Here is a 19,174-nt window from a genome sequence, read left to right as displayed (position 1 = left end):
AACAATACACTGAATACAAAGGTTGATTCTAATCTCTAGTTACTAAATACGTACACCTAGAATTATCCTCAGAAATCCCTGTCAAGAAAGTGTGGATAGTCCAATTTCTCTACGAAGTGGCTAATTGCTTGCGTTGATAAATATCTTTCTAACAACGGTTCCCCATCAGCTACAATCTGATGCAACGATACAAAATATGTATAGCAACTTGATAAAAACAAATTCACTGCCTAAAGATAGGAGATAATAATATAGTGATATCCAATTCGAACCTTGAATCTGTTTCATTTTCCCTCCAATTGTAGAAACTTCTTGCCTGTGATTAAAGGGTCTGGACCGTAAGACAGTTCCTATCTATAAAGTGGTTTAGTCTGGAGCTAACGTGATTCATCATTATTTAAAGACCGAAAAAAGAAATAAAGGCGATTTTGACCTCTACGTGATTCGAACACGCAACCTTCTGATCTGGAGTCAGACGCGCTACCATTGCGCAACGAAGTCATATTAGTTTTTGCAACAAACATTCTAAACATGCATTTCACTTCGAATAACTGTGCAAGACTCATATAAGAGGTACTTGGCATTTACCGATTTTCCAAACAACATCATCACTCACGCATGATAGAAGAAGAACTACACCGTCCCCAGAATTCACTTTCTTGATACCATATATTACAGCTCAATGGAGACGTTGACCTCAGAATATACATATAATTCCCCATCTCTGGCCAGGCTTACGTGTTCTTTCGTCATTTTTTTCAGTCGGTCTCTCCATCTATCTGAATTGTATATTGAAATTAATTGTTTCCTTTTTTTTCTCATGGTTTTTATTTGAAAATGCTCGAATTACTTAGTTGACATCGATCCAAAATACCCGACTACATCACTTTTATCTGCACAAGATCTCTCACATTTTACAAAAGAAAAATAAAATGGGTGCAATTCTAGAGGAAAAATCTTTACACAACAGGAATTTTGTTTTAAAAATAGTCTGTGCATTCTTTGCGGGATAGGAAACTGAGACACCATTATTAACGTCTTGAACACATCTACACGTTCTGAACATCAAAAATATAATTCGTTATCAAATCACTGACACCAGAAAAGATCAAATGCACAGTTGGCAATTTTCAAGACTTGTTAATCACATCACGGCAAGGGAACATTGCTAAAGCACATGTACCTCTTTTTAAAAGCTTTGGTCACATTCTTCAAGTGAGGTTCAATAGCGACATCTATCTCAATTATTACATATCCTCCACTTCTAGTCATCAAAAGAGCACCCGTCACTAAACTCATCATTAACACTTGGATGTTTTCTTATGGTTCAAGAATTGTATGACTTATTAGCAAACTTTTCAGCTCTAATATTGATACTTTACCCCATTCAATTGAAAATAAGAACAATACACTGAATACAAAGGTTGATTCTAATCTCTAGTTACTAAATACGTACACCTAGAAGTATCCTCAGAAATCCCTGTCAAGAAAGTGTGGATAGTCCAATTTCTCTAGGAAGTGGCTAATTGCTTGCGTTGATAAATATCTTTCTAACAACGGTTCCCCATCAGCTACAATCTGATGCAACGATACAAAATATGTATAGCAACTTGATAAAGACAAATTCACTGCCTAAAGATAGGAGATAATAATATAGTGATATCCAATTCGAACCTTGAATCTGTTTCATTTTCCCTCCAATTGTAGAAACTTCTTGCCTGTGATTAAAGGGTCTGGACCGTAAGACAGTTCCTATCTATAAAGTGGTTTAGTCTGGCACTAACGTGATTCATCATTGTTTAGAGACCAAAAGAAGAAATAAAGGCGATTTTGACCTCGACGTGATTCGAACACGCAACCTTCTGATCTAGAGTCAGACGCGCTACCATTGCGCCACGAAGTCATATTAGTTCTTGCAACAAACATTCTAAACATGCATTACACGACTCAGATAAAAGGTACTTGGCATTTATCTTTTCCAAATAACATCATCACTCACACATGATATAAGAAGAACTACACCATCCTGAACATTCACTTTCTTAATACCATCTATTACAGCTGAATATATACGTTGACCTCATAATATGCATATAATTCTCCATCTCTGGCCAGGCTTACTTGTTCTTTCATCATTTTTTTTCAGTCGGTCTCTCCACCAATCTGAATTGTTCATTGAAATTGACTGTTTCCTTGTTTTTTTCTCATGGGTTTTATTTGAAAATAGTTAGCATTACTTAGTTGACGTGGATCCGAAATACCCGACTACATCACTTTTATCTGTACAAGATCTCTCACGTTTTACAAAATTAATAATACAATGTGTGCAATTCTAGAGGAAAAATCTTTACACAACAGGAACTTTGTTTTGAAAGTAGTCTGTGCATTCTTTGCGGAATAGGAACCTGAGAGACCATTATTAACGTCTTGAACACATCTACAAGTTCTGAACATCAAAAATATAATTCATTATCAAATCATTGACACCAGAAAAGATCAAACGCACAGCTGGCAATTTTCAAGACTTGTTAATCACATCACGGCAAGGAAACATTGCTAAAGCACATGTACCTCTTTTTGAAAGCTTACTTCACATTTTCAAGTGAGGTTCAATGGCGACATCTATCTCAATTGTTACCTATCCTACACTTCTAGTCATCAAAAGAGCACCCGTCACTAAACTCATCATTAACACTTGGATGTTTTCTTATGGTTCAAGAATTGTATGACTTATTAGCAAACTTTTCAGCTCTAATATTGATACTTTACCCCATTCAATTGAAAATAAGAACAATACACTGAATACAAAGGTTGATTCTAATCTCTAGTTACTAAATACGTACACCTAGAAGTATCCTCAGAAATCCCTGTCAAGAAAGTTTGGATAGTCCAATTTCTCTAGGAAGTGGCTAATTGCTTGCGTTGATAAATATCTTTCTAACAACGGTTCCCCATCAGCTACAATCTGATGCAACGATACAAAATATGTATAGCAACTTGATAAAAACAAATTCACTGCCTAAAGATAGGAGATAATAATATAGTGATATCCAATTCGAACCTTGAATCTGTTTCATTTTCCCTCCAATTGTAGAAACTTCTTGCCTGTGATTAAAGGGTCTGGACCGTAAGACAGTTCCTATCTATAAAGTGGTTTAGTCTGGAGCTAACGTGATTCATCATTATTTAAAGACCGAAAAAAGAAATAAAGGCGATTTTGACCTCTACGTGATTCGAACACGCAACCTTCTGATCTGGAGTCAGACGCGCTACCATTGCGCAACGAAGTCATATTAGTTTTTGCAACAAACATTCTAAACATGCATTTCACTTCGAATAACTGTGCAAGACTCATATAAGAGGTACTTGGCATTTACCGATTTTCCAAACAACATCATCACTCACGCATGATAGAAGAAGAACTACACCGTCCCCAGAATTCACTTTCTTGATACCATATATTACAGCTCAATGGATACGTTGACCTCAGAATATACATATAATTCCCCATCTCTGGCCAGGCTTACGTGTTCTTTCGTCATTTTTTTCAGTCGGTCTCTCCATCTATCTGAATTGTATATTGAAATTAATTGTTTCCTTTTTTTTCTCATGGTTTTTATTTGAAAATGCTCGAATTACTTAGTTGACATCGATCCAAAATACCCGACTACATCACTTTTATCTGCACAAGATCTCTCACATTTTACAAAAGAAAAATAAAATGGGTGGAATTCTAGAGGAAAAATCTTTACACAACAGGAATTTTGTTTTAAAAATAGTCTGTGCATTCTTTGCGGGATAGGAAACTGAGACACCATTATTAACGTCTTGAACACATCTACACGTTCTGAACATCAAAAATATAATTCGTTATCAAATCACTGACACCAGAAAAGATCAAATGCACAGTTGGCAATTTTCAAGACTTGTTAATCACATCACGGCAAGGGAACATTGCTAAAGCACATGTACCTCTTTTTAAAAGCTTTGGTCACATTCTTCAAGTGAGGTTCAATAGCGACATCTATCTCAATTATTACATATCCTCCACTTCTAGTCATCAAAAGAGCACCCGTCACTAAACTCATCATTAACACTTGGATGTTTTCTTATGGTTCAAGAATTGTATGACTTATTAGCAAACTTTTCAGCTCTAATATTGATACTTTCCCCCATTCGATTGAAAATAAGAACAATACACTGAATACAAAGGTTTATTCCTATCTCTAGTTACTAAATATGTACTCCTAAAGGTATCCTCAGAAATCCCTGTCCAGAAAGGGTGGATAGTCCAATTTCTCTAGGAAGTGGCTAATTCCTTGCGTTGATAAATATCTTTCTAACAACGGTTCCCCATCAGCTACAATCTGATGCAACGATACAAAATATATATAGCAACTTGATAAGGATAAATTCACTGCCTAAAGATAGGAGATCATAATATAGTGATATCCAATTCGAACCTTGAATCTGTTTCATTTTCCCTCCAATTGTAGAAACTTGTTGCCTCTTATGTCAGGGCCTAGACCGTAAGACAGTTTCTATCTATATAGTGGTTTAGTGGGACACTATCGTGATTCATCATTGTTTAAAGACCAAAAAAGAAATAAAAGTGATTATGACCTCAACGTGATTCGAACACGCAACCTTCTGATCTAGAGTCAGACTCGCTACCATTGCGTTACGAAGTTATATTAGTTCTCGCTACAAACATTCTAAACATGCATTTCAATTCGAGAATCTGTATACGACTCAGATAAGAGGTACTTGCCATTTTCCAAATAACATCATCACTCATGCATGATATAAGAAGAAACACATCGTCCTCAGAATTCACCTCCTTAATACCATCTATTACAGCTGAATCTATACGTTGACCTCAGAATATACATATAATTCTCCATTTCTGGCCTGTCTTACATGTTCTTTCGTCATTTTTTCCATCGGTCTATCTACCAATCTGAATTGTTTATTGAAATTGACTCTTTCCTTGGTTTTTTCTGATGGGTTTTATTTGAAAATAGCTAGCATTACTTCGTTGACCTGGATCCGAAATACCCGACTACATCACTTTTATCTGTACAAGATCTCTCACATTTTACAAAAGAAAAAGAAAATGGATGCAATTCTAGAGGAAAAATCTTTACACAACAGGAATTTTGTTTTGAAAGTAGTCTGTGCATTCTTTGCGGAATAGGAAACTGAGACACCATTATTAACGTCTTGAACACATCTATACGTTCTGAACATCAAAAATATAATTCGTTATCAAATCATTGACACCAGAAAAGATCAAACGCACAGTTGGCAATTTTCAAGACTTGTTAATCACATCACGGCAAGGGAACATTGCTGAAACACATGTACCTCTTTTTGAAAGCTAAGTTCACATTTTCAAGTGAGGTTTATTGGCGACATCTATCTCAGTTGTTACCTATCCTCCACTTCTAGTCATCAAAAGAACACCCGTCAGTAAACTCATAATTAACACTTGGATGTTTTCTTGTTGTTGAAGAACTGTATGACTTATTAGTAAACATTTTAGCTCTAATATTGATACTTTAGCCCATTTAATTGAAACTCAGAACAATACACTGAATACAAAGGTTCATTCCAATCATTAGTTACTAAATACGTACACCTAGAAGTATCCTCAGAAATCCCTGTCCAGAAAGTGTGGATAGTCCAGTTTCTCTAGGAACTGGCTAATTGCTTGCGTTGAGAATATCTTTCTAAGAACGGTTCCCCATAAGCTACAAATGGTCTAAGAAAGCTATAAACGGAGAAATAACTATAAATTGCGCGTAACTAGCCTTCACAATCATTCATCTTAACAACTGTGCATGGGCATCAAACCAGCAATGTTACCTCCACGATACAAAATATGTATAGCAACTTGATAACTAATAAGTCATACAATTCTTAAACCATAAGAAAATATCCAAGTGTTATGAGTTTAGTGACGGGTGTTCTTTGGATGACTAGAAGTGGAGGATAGGTAACAGTTGAGATAGATGTCACCATTGAAGACCAAGAAAGAAATAAAAGCGATTGTGACCTCGACGTGATTCCAACACGCAACCTTCTGATCTGGAGTCAGACGCGCTACCATTGCGCCACGAAGTCATATTAGTTTTTGCAACAAACATTCTAAACATGCATTTCACTTCGAATAACTGTGCAAGACTCATATAAGAGGTACTTGGCATTTACCGATTTTCCAAACAACATCATCACTCACGCATGATACAAGAAGAACTACACCGTCCTCAGAATTCACTTTCTTGATGCCATCTATTTTACAGTTGAATGGAGACGTTGACCTCAGAATATAGATATAATTCTCCATCTCTGGCCAGGCTTACGTGTTCTTTCGTCATTTTTTTCAGTCGGTCTCTCCATCTATCTGAATTGTTTATTGAAATTAATTGTTTCCTTGGTTTTTTCTCATGGTTTTTATTTGAAAATGCTAGAATTACTTAGTTGACATCGATCCAAAATACCCGACTACATCACTTTTATCTGCACAAAATCTCTCTCATTTTACAAAAGAAAAATAAAATGGGTGCAATTCTAGAGGAAAAATCTTTACACAACAGGAATTTTGTTTTAAAAATAGTCTGTGCATTCTTTGCGGGATAGGAAACTGAGACACCATTATTAACGTCTTGAACACATCTACACGTTCTGAACATCAAAAATATAATTCGTTATCAAATCACTGACACCAGAAAAGATCAAATGCACAGTTGGCAATTTTCAAGACTTGTTAATCACATCACGGCAAGGGAACATTGCTAAAGCACATGTACCTCTTTTTAAAAGCTTTGGTCACATTCTTCAAGTGAGGTTCAATAGCGACATCTATCTCAATTATTACATATCCTCCACTTCTAGTCATCAAAAGAGCACCCGTCACTAAACTCATCATTAACACTTGGATGTTTTCTTATGGTTCAAGAATTGTATGACTTATTAGCAAACTTTTCAGCTCTAATATTGATACTTTACCCCATTCAATTGAAAATAAAAACAATACACTGAATACAAAGGTTGATTCTAATCTCTAGTTACTAAATACGTACACCTAGAAGTATGCTCAGAAATCCCTGTCAAGAAAGTGTGGATAGTCCAATTTCTCTAGGAAGTGGCTAATTGCTTGCGTTGATAAATATCTTTCTAACAACGGTTCCCCATCAGCTACAATCTGATGCAACGATACAAAATATGTATAGCAATTTTATAAAGACAAATTCACTGCCTAAAGATAGGAGATAATAATATAGTGATATCCAATTCGAACCTTGAATCTGTTTCATTTTCCCTCCAATTGTAGAAACTTCTTGCCTGTGATTAAAGGGTCTGGACCGTAAGACAGTTCCTATCTATAAAGTGGTTTAGTCTGGCACTAACGTGATTCATCACTGTTTAAAGACCAAATAAGGAAATAAAGGCGATTTTGACCTCGACGTCATTCGAACACGCAACCTTCTGATCTGGAGTCAGACGCGCTACCATTGCGCCACGAAGTCATATTAGTTCTTGCAACAAACATTCTAAACATGCATTGCACGACTCAGATAAAAGGTACTTGGCATTTATCTTTTCCAAATAACATCATCACTCACACATGATATAAGAAGAACTACACCATCCTCAACATTCACTTTCTTAATACCATCTATTACAGCTGAATATATACGTTGACCTCAGAATATGCATATAATTCTCCATCTCTGGCCAGGCTTACTTGTTCTTTCATCATTTTTTTTCAGTCGTTCTCTCCACCAATCTGAATTGTTTATTGAAATTGACTGTTTCCTTGTTTTTTTCTCATGGGTTTTATTTGAAAATAGTTAGCATTACTTAGTTGACGTGGATCCGAAATACCCGACTACATCACTTTTATCTGTACAAGATCTCTCACGTTTTACAAAATTAATAATACAATGTGTGCAATTCTAGAGGAAAAATCTTTACACAACAGGAACTTTGTTTTGAAAGTAGTCTGTGCATTCTTTGCGGAATAGGAACCTGAGAGACCATTATTAACGTCTTGAACACATCTACACGTTCTGAACATCAAAAATATAATTCGTTATCAAATCATTGACACCAGAAAAGATCAAACACACAGTTGGCAATTTTCAAGACTTGTTAATCACATCACGGCAAGGAAACATTGCTAAAGCACATGTACCTCTTTTTGAAAGCTTACTTCACATTTTCAAGTGAGGTTCAATGGCGACATCTATCTCAATTGTTACCTATCCTACACTTCTAGTCATCAAAAGAGCACCCGTCACTAAACTCATCATTAACACTTGGATGTTTTCTTATGGTTCAAGAATTGTATGACTTATTAGCAAACTTTTCAGCTCTAATATTGATACTTTACCCCATTCAATTGAAAATAAGAACAATACACTGAATACAAAGGTTGATTCTAATCTCTAGTTACTAAATACGTACACCTAGAAGTATCCTCAGAAATCCCTGTCAAGAAAGTGTAGATAGTCCAATTTCTCTAGGAAGTGGCTAATTGCTTGCGTTGATAAATATCTTTCTAACAACGGTTCCCCATCAGCTACAATCTGATGCAACGATACAAAATATGTATAGCAACTTGATAAAGACAAATTCACTGCCTAAAGATAGGAGATCATAATATAGTGATATCCAATTCGAACCTTGAATCTGTTTCATTTTCCCTCCAATTGTAGAAACTTCTTGCCTGTGATTAAAGGGTCTGGACCGTAAGACAGTTCCTATCTATAAAGTGGTTTAGTCTGGCACTAACGTGATTCATCATTATTTAAAGACCAAAAAAAGAAATAAAGGCGATTTTGACCTCGACGTGATTCGAACACGCAACCTTCTGATCTGGAGTCAGACGCGCTACCATTGCGCCACGAAGTCATATTAGTTTTTGCAACAAACATTCTAAACATGCATTTCAATTCGAATAACTGTACAAGACTCGTATAAGAGGTACTTGGCATTTACCGATTTTCCAAACAACATCATCACTCACGCATGATATAAGAAGAACTACACCGTCCTCAGAATTCACTATCTTGATGCCATCTATTTTAAAGTTGAATGGAGACGTTGACCTCAGAATATACATATAATTCTCCATCTCTGGCCAGGCTTACGTGTTCTTTCGTCATTTTTTCAGTCGGTCTCTCCATCTATCTGAATTGTTATTTAAATTAACTGTTTCCTTGGTTTTTTCTCATGCTTTTAAAAAAAAAATCCAAGCATTAGTTAGTTGACCTGCATCCGAAATACCCGACTACATCACTTTTATCTGTACAAGATCTCTCACATTTTACAAAAGAAAAATAAAATGGGTGCAATTCTAGAGGAAAAATCTTTACACAACAGGAATTTTGTTTTAAAAGTAGTCTGTGCAATCTTTGCGGGATGGGAAAGTGAGACACCATTATTAACGTCTTGAACACATTTACACGTTCTGAACATCAAAAATATAATTCGTTATCAAATCACTGACACCAGAAAAGATCAAACGCACAGTTGGCAATTTTCAAAACTTGTTAATCACATCACGGCAAGGGAACATTGCTAAAGCACATGTACCTCATTTTGAAAGCTTTGGTCACATTTTCAAGTGCGGTTCAATGGCGACATCTATCTCAATTATTACCTATCCTACACTTCTAGACATCAAAGGAGCACCGGTTACTAAACTCATAACACTTGGGATCTTTTCTTTTGGTTCTAGAATTGTATGACTTATTAGCAAACTTTTTAGCTCTAATATTGATACTTTACCCCATTTACTTGAAAATAAGAACAATACACTGAATACAAAGGTTGATTCTGATCTCTAGTAACTAAATACGTACACCTAGAAGTATCCTCAGAAATCCCTGTCAAGAAAGTGTGGATAGTCCAATTTCTCTATGAAGTGGCTAATTGCTTGCGTTGATAAATATCTTTCTAACAACGGTTCCCCATCAGCTACAATCTGATGCAACGATACAAAATATGTATAGCAACTTGATAAAGACAAATTCACTGCCTAAAGATAGGAGATCATAATATAGTGATATCCAATTCGAGCCATGAATCTGTTTCATTTTCCCTCCAATTGTAGAAACTTGTTGCCTCTGATTTCAGTGCCTGCACCGTAAGACAGTTCCTCTCTATAAAGTCGTTCAGTCTGGCACTAACGTGATTCATCATTGTTTAAAGACCAAAAAAAAAAAGAAACAAAAGCAATTGTGACCTCGACGTGATTCGAACACGCAACCTTCTGATCTGGAGTCAGACGCGCTACCATTGCGCCACGAAGTCATATTAGTTCTTGCAACAAACATTCTAAACATGCATTACACGACTCAGATAAAAGGTTCTTGGCATTTACCTTTTCCAAATAACATCATCACTTACACATGATATAAGAAGAACTACACCATCCTCAACATTCACTTTCTTAATACCATCTATTATAGCTGAATATATACGTTGACCTCAGAATATGCATATAATTCTCCATCTCTGGCCAGGCTTACTTGTTCTTTCATCATTTTTTTCAGTCGGTCTCTCCACCAATCTGAATTGTTTATTGAAATTGACTGTTTCCTTGGTTTTTTTCTCATGGGTTTTATTTGAAAATAGTTAGCATTACTTAGTTGACGTGGATCCGAAATATCCGACTACATCACTTTTATCTGTACAAGATCTCTCACGTTTTACAAAATTAATAATACAATGGGTGCAATTCTAGAGGAAAAATCTTTACACAACAGGAATTTTGTTTTGAAAGGAGTCTGTGCATTCTTTGCGGAATAGGAAACTGAGACACCATTATTAACGTCTTGAACACATCTACACGTTCTGAACATCAAAAATATAATTCGTTATCAAATCATTGACACCAGAAAAGATCAAACGCACAGTTGGCAATTTTCAAAACTTGTTAATCACATCACGGCAAGGGAACATTGCTGAAACACATGTACCTCTTTTTGAAAGCTTAGTTCACATTTTCAAGTGAGGTTCAATGGCGACATCTATCTCAATTGTTACCTATCCTACACTTCTAGTCATCAAAAGAGCACCCGTCACTAAACTCATAACACTTGGATATTTTCTTATAGTTTAAGAATTGTATGACTTATTAGTAAACTTTTCAGCTCTAATATTGATACTTTCCCCCATTCGATTGAAAATAAGAACAATACACTGAATACAAAGGTTTATTCCTATCTCTAGTTACTAAATATGTACTCCTAAAGGTATCCTCAGAAATCCCTGTCCAGAAAGGGTGGATAGTCCAATTTCTCTAGGAAGTGGCTAATTCCTTGCGTTGATAAATATCTTTCTAACAACGGTTCCCCATCAGCTACAATCTGATGCAACGATACAAAATATATATAGCAACTTGATAAGGATAAATTCACTGCCTAAAGATAGGAGATCATAATATAGTGATATCCAATTCGAACCTTGAATCTGTTTCATTTTCCCTCCAATTGTAGAAACTTGTTGCCTCTTATGTCAGGGCCTAGACCGTAAGACAGTTTCTATCTGTATAGTGGTTTAGTGGGACACTATCGTGATTCATCATTGTTTAAAGACCAAAAAAAAAGAAATAAAAGCAATTGTGACCTCGACGTGATTCGAACACGCAACCTTCTGATCTGGAGTCAGACGCGCTACCATTGCGCCACGAAGTCATATTAGTTCTTGCAACAAACATTCTAAACATGCATTGCACGACTCAGATAAAAGGTACTTGGCATTTATCTTTTCCAAATAACATCATCACTCACACATGATATAAGAAGAACTACACCATCCTGAACATTCACTTTCTTAATACCATCTATTACAGCTGAATATATACGTTGACCTCAGAATATGCATATAATTCTCCATCTCTGGCCAGGCTTACTTGTTCTTTCATCATTTTTTTTTCAGTCGGTCTCTCCACCAATCTGAATTGTTTATTGAAATTGACTGTTTCCTTGTTTTTCTCTCATGGGTTTTATTTGAAAATAGTTAGCATTACTTAGTTGACGTGGATCCGAAATACCCGACTACATCACTTTTATCTGTACAAGATCTCTCACGTTTTACAAAATTAATAATACAATGTGTGCAATTCTAGAGGAAAAATCTTTACACAACAGGAACTTTGTTTTGAAAGTAGTCTGTGCATTCTTTGCGGAATAGGAACCTGAGAGACCATTATTAACGTCTTGAACACATCTACACGTTCTGAACATCAAAAATATAATTCGTTATCAAATCATTGACACCAGAAAAGATCAAACGCACAGCTGGCAATTTTCAAGACTTGTTAATCACATCACGGCAAGGAAACATTGCTAAAGCACATGTACCTCTTTTTGAAAGCTTACTTCACATTTTCAAGTGAGGTTCAATGGCGACATCTATCTCAATTGTTACCTATCCTACACTTCTAGTCATCAAAAGAGCACCCGTCACTAAACTCATCATTAACACTTGGATGTTTTCTTATGGTTCAAGAATTGTATGACTTATTAGCAAACTTTTCAGCTCTAATATTGATACTTTACCCCATTCAATTGAAAATAAGAACAATACACTGAATATAAAGGTTGATTCTAATCTCTAGTTACTAAATACGTACACCTAGAAGTATCCTCAGAAATCCCTGTCAAGAAAGTGTGGATAGTCCAATTTCTCTAGGAAGTGGCTAATTGCTTGCGTTGATAAATATCTTTCTAACAACGGTTCCCCATCAGCTACAATCTGATGCAACGATACAAAATATGTATAGCAACTTGATAAAGACAAATTCACTGCCTAAAGATAGGAGATCATAATATAGTGATATCCAATTCGAACCTTGAATCTGTTTCATTTTCCCTCCAATTGTAGAAACTTCTTGCCTGTGATTAAAGGGTCTGGACCGTAAGACAGTTCCTATCTATAAAGTGGTTTAGTCTGGCACTAACGTGATTCATCATTATTTAAAGACCAAAAAAAGAAATAAAGGCGATTTTGACCTCGACGTGATTCGAACACGCAACCTTCTGATCTGGAGTCAGACGCGCTACCATTGCGCCACGAAGTCATATTAGTTTTTGCAACAAACATTCTAAACATGCATTTCAATTCGAATAACTGTACAAGACTCGTATAAGAGGTACTTGGCATTTACCGATTTTCCAAACAACATCATCACTCACGCATGATATAAGAAGAACTACACCGTCCTCAGAATTCACTTTCTTGATGCCATCTATTTTACAGTTGAATGGAGACGTTGACCTCAGAATATACATATAATTCTCCATCTCTGGCCAGGCTTACGTGTTCTTTCGTCATTTTTTCAGTCGGTCTCTCCATCTATCTGAATTGTTATTTAAATTAACTGTTTCCTTGGTGTTTTCTCATGCTTTTTAAAAAAAAATCCTAGCATTAGTTAGTTGATCTGCATCCGAAATACCCGACTACATCACTTTTATCTGTACAAGATCTCTCACATTTTACAAAAGAAAAATAAAATGGGTGCAATTCTAGAGGAAAAATCTTTACACAACAGGAATTTTGTTTTAAAAGTAGTCTGTGCAATCTTTGCGGGATGGGAAACTGAGACACCATTATTAACGTCTTGAACACATTTACACGTTCTGAACATCAAAAATATAATTCGTTATCAAATCACTGACACCAGAAAAGATCAAACGCACAGTTGGCAATTTTCAAAACTTGTTAATCACATCACGGCAAGGGAACATTGCTAAAGCACATGTACCTCATTTTGAAAGCTTTGGTCACATTTTCAAGTGCGGTTCAATGGCGACATCTATCTCAATTATTACCTATCCTACACTTCTAGTCATCAAAAGAGCACCGGTTACTAAACTCATAACACTTGGATCTTTTCTTATGGTTCTAGAATTGTATGACTTATTAGCAAACTTTTTAGCTCTAATATTGATACTTTACCCCATTTACTTGAAAATAAGAACAATACACTGAATACAAAGGTTGATTCTGATCTCTAGTAACTAAATACGTACACCTAGAAGTATCCTCAGAAATCCCTGTCAAGAAAGTGTGGATAGTCCAATTTCTCTAGGAAGTGGCTAATTGCTTGCGTTGATAAATATCTTTCTAACAACGGTTCCCCATCAGCTACAATCTGATGCAACGATACAAAATATGTTCAGCAACTTGATAAAGACAAATTCACTGCCTAAAGATAGGAGATCATAATATAGTGATATCCAATTCGAGCCATGAATATGTTTCATTTTCCCTCCAATTGTAGAAACTTGTTGCCTCTGATTTCAGGGCCTGCACCGTAAGACAGTTCCTCTCTATAAAGTCGTTCAGTCTGGCACTAACGTGATTCATCATTGTTTAAAGACCAAAAAAAAAAAAAGAAACAAAAGCAATTGTGACCTCGACGTGATTCGAACACGCAACCTTCTGATCTGGAGTCAGACGCGCTACCATTGCGCCACGAAGTCATATTAGTTCTTGCAACAAACATTCTAAACATGCATTACACGACTCAGATAAAAGGTTCTTGGCATTTACCTTTTCCAAATAACATCATCACTTACACATGATAGAAGAAGAACTACACCATCCTCAACATTCACTTTCTTAATACCATCTATTATAGCTGAATATATACGTTGACCTCAGAATATGCATATAATTCTCCATCTCTGGCCAGGCTTACTTGTTCTGTCATCATTTTTTTCAGTCGGTCTCTCCACCAATCTGAATTGTTTATTGAAATTGACTGTTTCCTTGGTTTTTTTCTCATGGGTTTTATTTGAAAATAGTTAGCATTACTTAGTTGACGTGGATCCGAAATACCCGACTACATCACTTTTATCTGTACAAGATCTCTCACGTTTTACAAAATTAATAATACAATGGGTGCAATTCTAGAGGAAAAATCTTTACACAACAGGAATTTTGTTTTGAAAGTAGTCTGTGCATTCTTTGCGGAATAGGAAACTGAGACACCATTATTAACGTCTTGAACACATCTACACATTCTGAACATCAAAAATATAATTCGTTATCAAATCATTGACACCAGAAAAGATCAAACGCACAGCTGGCAATTTTCAAAACTTGTTAATCACATCACGGCAAGGGAACATTGCTGAAACACATGTACCTCTTTTTGAAAGCTTAGTTCACATTTTCAAGTGAGGTTCAATGGCGACATCTATCTCAATTGTTACCTATCCTACACTTCTAGTCATCAAAAGAGCACCCGTCACTAAACTCATAACACTTGGATATTTTCTTATAGTTTAAGAATTGTATGACTTATTAGTAAACTTTTCAGCTCTAATATTGATACTTTCCCCCATTCGATTGAAAATAAGAACAATACACTGAATACAAAGGTTTATTCCTATCTCTAGTTACTAAATATGTACTCCTAAAGGTATCCTCAGAAATCCCTGTCCAGAAAGGGTGGATAGTCCAATTTCTCTAGGAAGTGGCTAATTCCTTGCGTTGATAAATATCTTTCTAACAACGGTTCCCCATCAGCTACAATCTGATGCAACGATACAAAATATATATAGCAACTTGATAAGGATAAATTCACTGCCTAAAGATAGGAGATCATAATATAGTGATATCCAATTCGAACCTTGAATCTGTTTCATTTTCCCTCCAATTGTAGAAACTTGTTGCCTCTTATGTCAGGGCCTAGACCGTAAGACAGTTTCTATCTATATAGTGGTTTAGTGGGACACTATCGTGATTCATCATTGTTTAAAGACCAAAAAAAGAAATAAAAGCAATTGTGACCTCGACGTGATTCGAACACGCAACCTTCTGATCTGGAGTCAGACGCGCTACCATTGCGCCACGAAGTGATATTAGTTCTTGCAACAAACATTCTCAACATGCATTACACGACTCAGATAAAAGGTACTTGGCATTTACCGCTTTTCCAAATAACATCATCACTCACACATGATATGAGAAGAACTACACCGTCCTCAACATTCACTTTCTTAATACCATATATTACAGCTGAATGGAGACGTTGGCCTCAGAATATACATAGCATTCGGCATCTCTGGCCAGGCTTACGTGTTCTTTCGTCATTTCTTTCAGTCGCTCCCTCCATCAATCTGAAATGTTTATTTATATTGACTGTTTCCTTGTTTTTTCAGATAGGTTTCAAATGGAAAGAGCCTGGTGTTACTAAGTTGCTCTTCAGCCTAAACAAGTGACAAAACAACATTTATTTCTGTACAAAATATCTCCTATTTTACAAAAGAAACGAGTGCGATTCAACGGAATGAAATTTGGGCAACACAAGTGTTGTTTTAGAAATAACCTGTGCATTCCTTCAGGGGATAGAAAAGTGAGACACCGTTATTAACATATTGTACAACTCTATAGCTTCTAAGGATCAAAACTAGAATTCGTTATCAAATCATTCTTGACAGAAAGGAACAAAGGCACATTTGGTTAGTTTCATGACATGTCAATTGTATCCCGGCAAGAGAACATATCTGACACAAACAAATACCCTTTTAAATAGCTCTGCCACTACCCAGGAATGGTTTAAGTGTGATATCTATCACAAAGTTTACCCACCCGCCATCCTACCCACTCCTGCCAATCCCCTTCACCAATATGGAAGTATAGAAAACTTCATTAACATGCAAAAAACGTGAACCAATAGCTGACGGCATGCAGAGCGTTGAGCCACTGAATTCTACACAAAAAGCAATACTATTCAACGCGGCAAAAATGTGAGAGCAACAGCTTTTAGAATCCTTCATCTTAATAACTGTGCACGGGCATCAAGCCAGCAATGTTACCTCCACGATACAAAATATGCATAGCAACTTGACAAAGACAAATTCACTGCCTAAAGATAGGAGAACATATCATAGTGATATCCAATTCGAACCATCAAATGGAATGTGTTTCCTTTTGCCTCCAAATGTAGAAACGTGTTGCCTCTGATTTCTGGGCCTGGACGTTATGATAGTTCCTATCTATATAGAGATTCAGTCCGACACTAACGTGATTCATCATTGTTTGAAGACCAAAAAAGAAATAAAAGTGATTATGACCTCGACGTGATTCGAACACGCAACCTTCTGATCTAGAGTCAGACGCGCTACCATTGCGTTACGAAGTTATATTAGTTCTTGCTACAAACATTCTAAACATGCATTTCAATTCGAGAATCTGTATACGACTCAGATAAGAGGTACTTGCCATTTACCGATTTTCCAAATAACATCATCACTCATGCATGATATAAGAAGAAACACATCGTCCTCAGAATTCACCTCCTTAATACCATCTATTACAGCTGAATCTATACGTTGACCTCAGAATATACATATAATTCTCCATCTCTGGCCTGTCTTACATGTTCTTTCGTCATTTTTTTCCATCGGTCTATCTACCAATCTGAATTGTTTATTGAAATTGACTCTTTCCTTGGTTTTTTCTGATGGGTTTTATTTGAAAATAGCTAGCATTACTTCGTTGACCTGGATCCGAAATACCCGACTACATCACTTTTATCTGTACAAGATCTCTCACGTTTTACAAAAGAAAAAGAAAATGGGTGCAATTCTAGAGGAAAAATCTTTACACAACAGGAATTTTGTTTTGAAAGTAGTCTGTGCATTCTTTGCGGAATAGGAAACTGAGACACCATTATTAACGTCTTGAACACATCTATACGTTCTGAACATCAAAAATATAATTCGTTATCAAATCATTGACACCAGAAAAGATCAAACGCACAGTTGGCAATTTTCAAAACTTGTTAATCACATCACGGCAAGGGAACATTGCTGAAACACATGTACCTCTTTTTGAAAGCTAAGTTCACATTTTCAAGTGAGGTTTATTGGCGACATCTATCTCAGTTGTTACCTATCCTCCACTTCTAGTCATCAAAAGAACACCCGTCAGTAAACTCATAATTAACACTTGGATGTTTTCTTGTTGTTGAAGAACTGTATGACTTATTAGTAAACATTTTAGCTCTAATATTGATACTTTAGCCCATTTAATTGAAACTCAGAACAATACACTGAATACAAAGGTTCATTCCAATCATTAGTTACTAAATACGTACACCTAGAAGTATCCTCAGAAATCCCTGTCCAGAAAGTGTGGATAGTCCAGTTTCTCTAGGAACTGGCTAATTGCTTGCGTTGAGAATATCTTTCTAAGAACGGTTCCCCATAAGCTACAAATGGTCTAAGAAAGCTATAAACGGAGAAATAACTATAAATTGCGCGTAACTAGCTTTTAGAATCATTCATCTTAACAACTGTGCATGGGCATCAAACCAGCAATGTTACCTCCACGATACAAAATATGTATAGCAACTTGATCACTAATAAGTCATACAATTCTTAAACCATAAGAAAATATCCAAGTGTTACGAGGTTAGTGACGGGTGTTCTTTGGATGACTAGAAGTGGAGGATAGGTAACAGTTGAGATAGATGTCGCCATTGAAGACCAAGAAAGAAATAAAAGCGATTGTGACCTCGACGTGATTCCAACACGCAACCTTCTGATCTGGAGTCAGACGCGCTACCATTGCGCCACGAAGTCATATTAGTTTTTGCAACAAACATTCTAAACATGCATTTCACTTCGAATAACTGTGCAAGACTCATATAAGAGGTACTTGGCATTTACCGATTTTCCAAACAACATCATCACTCACGCATGATACAAGAAGAACTACACCGTCCTCAGAATTCACTTTCTTGATGCCATCTATTTTACAGTTGAATGGAGACGTTGACCTCAGAATATAGATATAATTCTCCATCTCTGGCCAGGCTTACGTGTTCTTTCGTCATTTTTTTCAGTCGGTCTCTCCATCTATCTGAATTGTTTATTGAAATTAATTGTTTCCTTGGTTTTTTCTCATGGTTTTTATTTGAAAATGCTAGAATTACTTAGTTGACATCGATCCAAAATACCCGACTACATCACTTTTATCTGCACAAAATCTCTCTCATTTTACAAAAGAAAAATAAAATGGGTGCAATTCTAGAGGAAAAATCTTTACACAACAGGAATTTTGTTTTAAAAATAGTCTGTGCATTCTTTGCGGGATAGGAAACTGAGACACCATTATTAACGTCTTGAACACATCTACACGT

General features: G+C 36.1%; 11 non-coding genes across 11 annotated transcripts; all 11 read right to left on the bottom strand.

The window, feature by feature from the left end:
• Positions 1–429: 429 nt before the first annotated feature.
• Trnaw-cca (transfer RNA tryptophan (anticodon CCA)) lies at positions 430–501 on the bottom strand. Its single transcript has one exon. It is a non-coding gene; the product is annotated as a tRNA-Trp (tRNA).
• A 2,717-nt stretch (positions 502–3,218) lies between these two features.
• Trnaw-cca (transfer RNA tryptophan (anticodon CCA)) lies at positions 3,219–3,290 on the bottom strand. The gene has a single exon. It is a non-coding gene; the product is annotated as a tRNA-Trp (tRNA).
• A 2,764-nt stretch (positions 3,291–6,054) lies between these two features.
• Positions 6,055–6,126, bottom strand: Trnaw-cca (transfer RNA tryptophan (anticodon CCA)). Its single transcript has one exon. It is a non-coding gene; the product is annotated as a tRNA-Trp (tRNA).
• Positions 6,127–7,460: 1,334 nt separating this feature from the next.
• Trnaw-cca (transfer RNA tryptophan (anticodon CCA)) lies at positions 7,461–7,532 on the bottom strand. Its single transcript has one exon. It is a non-coding gene; the product is annotated as a tRNA-Trp (tRNA).
• Positions 7,533–8,847: 1,315 nt separating this feature from the next.
• On the bottom strand, positions 8,848–8,919 carry Trnaw-cca (transfer RNA tryptophan (anticodon CCA)). The gene has a single exon. It is a non-coding gene; the product is annotated as a tRNA-Trp (tRNA).
• Positions 8,920–10,251: 1,332 nt separating this feature from the next.
• Positions 10,252–10,323, bottom strand: Trnaw-cca (transfer RNA tryptophan (anticodon CCA)). Its single transcript has one exon. It is a non-coding gene; the product is annotated as a tRNA-Trp (tRNA).
• Positions 10,324–11,636: 1,313 nt separating this feature from the next.
• Trnaw-cca (transfer RNA tryptophan (anticodon CCA)) lies at positions 11,637–11,708 on the bottom strand. The gene has a single exon. It is a non-coding gene; the product is annotated as a tRNA-Trp (tRNA).
• Positions 11,709–13,024: 1,316 nt separating this feature from the next.
• Positions 13,025–13,096, bottom strand: Trnaw-cca (transfer RNA tryptophan (anticodon CCA)). Its single transcript has one exon. It is a non-coding gene; the product is annotated as a tRNA-Trp (tRNA).
• A 1,333-nt stretch (positions 13,097–14,429) lies between these two features.
• On the bottom strand, positions 14,430–14,501 carry Trnaw-cca (transfer RNA tryptophan (anticodon CCA)). Its single transcript has one exon. It is a non-coding gene; the product is annotated as a tRNA-Trp (tRNA).
• Positions 14,502–15,812: 1,311 nt separating this feature from the next.
• Trnaw-cca (transfer RNA tryptophan (anticodon CCA)) lies at positions 15,813–15,884 on the bottom strand. The gene has a single exon. It is a non-coding gene; the product is annotated as a tRNA-Trp (tRNA).
• Positions 15,885–18,542: 2,658 nt separating this feature from the next.
• Positions 18,543–18,614, bottom strand: Trnaw-cca (transfer RNA tryptophan (anticodon CCA)). The gene has a single exon. It is a non-coding gene; the product is annotated as a tRNA-Trp (tRNA).
• Positions 18,615–19,174: the final 560 nt, after the last annotated feature.

The sequence above is a fragment of the Sinohyriopsis cumingii genome, chromosome 18, assembly GCF_028554795.1.
Source record: "Sinohyriopsis cumingii isolate HCF-2022 chromosome 18, ASM2855479v2, whole genome shotgun sequence".
Taxonomy (NCBI): Eukaryota; Metazoa; Mollusca; class Bivalvia; order Unionida; family Unionidae; genus Sinohyriopsis; species Sinohyriopsis cumingii.
Note: the sequence above shows the minus strand (reverse complement) of the source record. Positions and strands in the feature narration are given on the sequence as shown.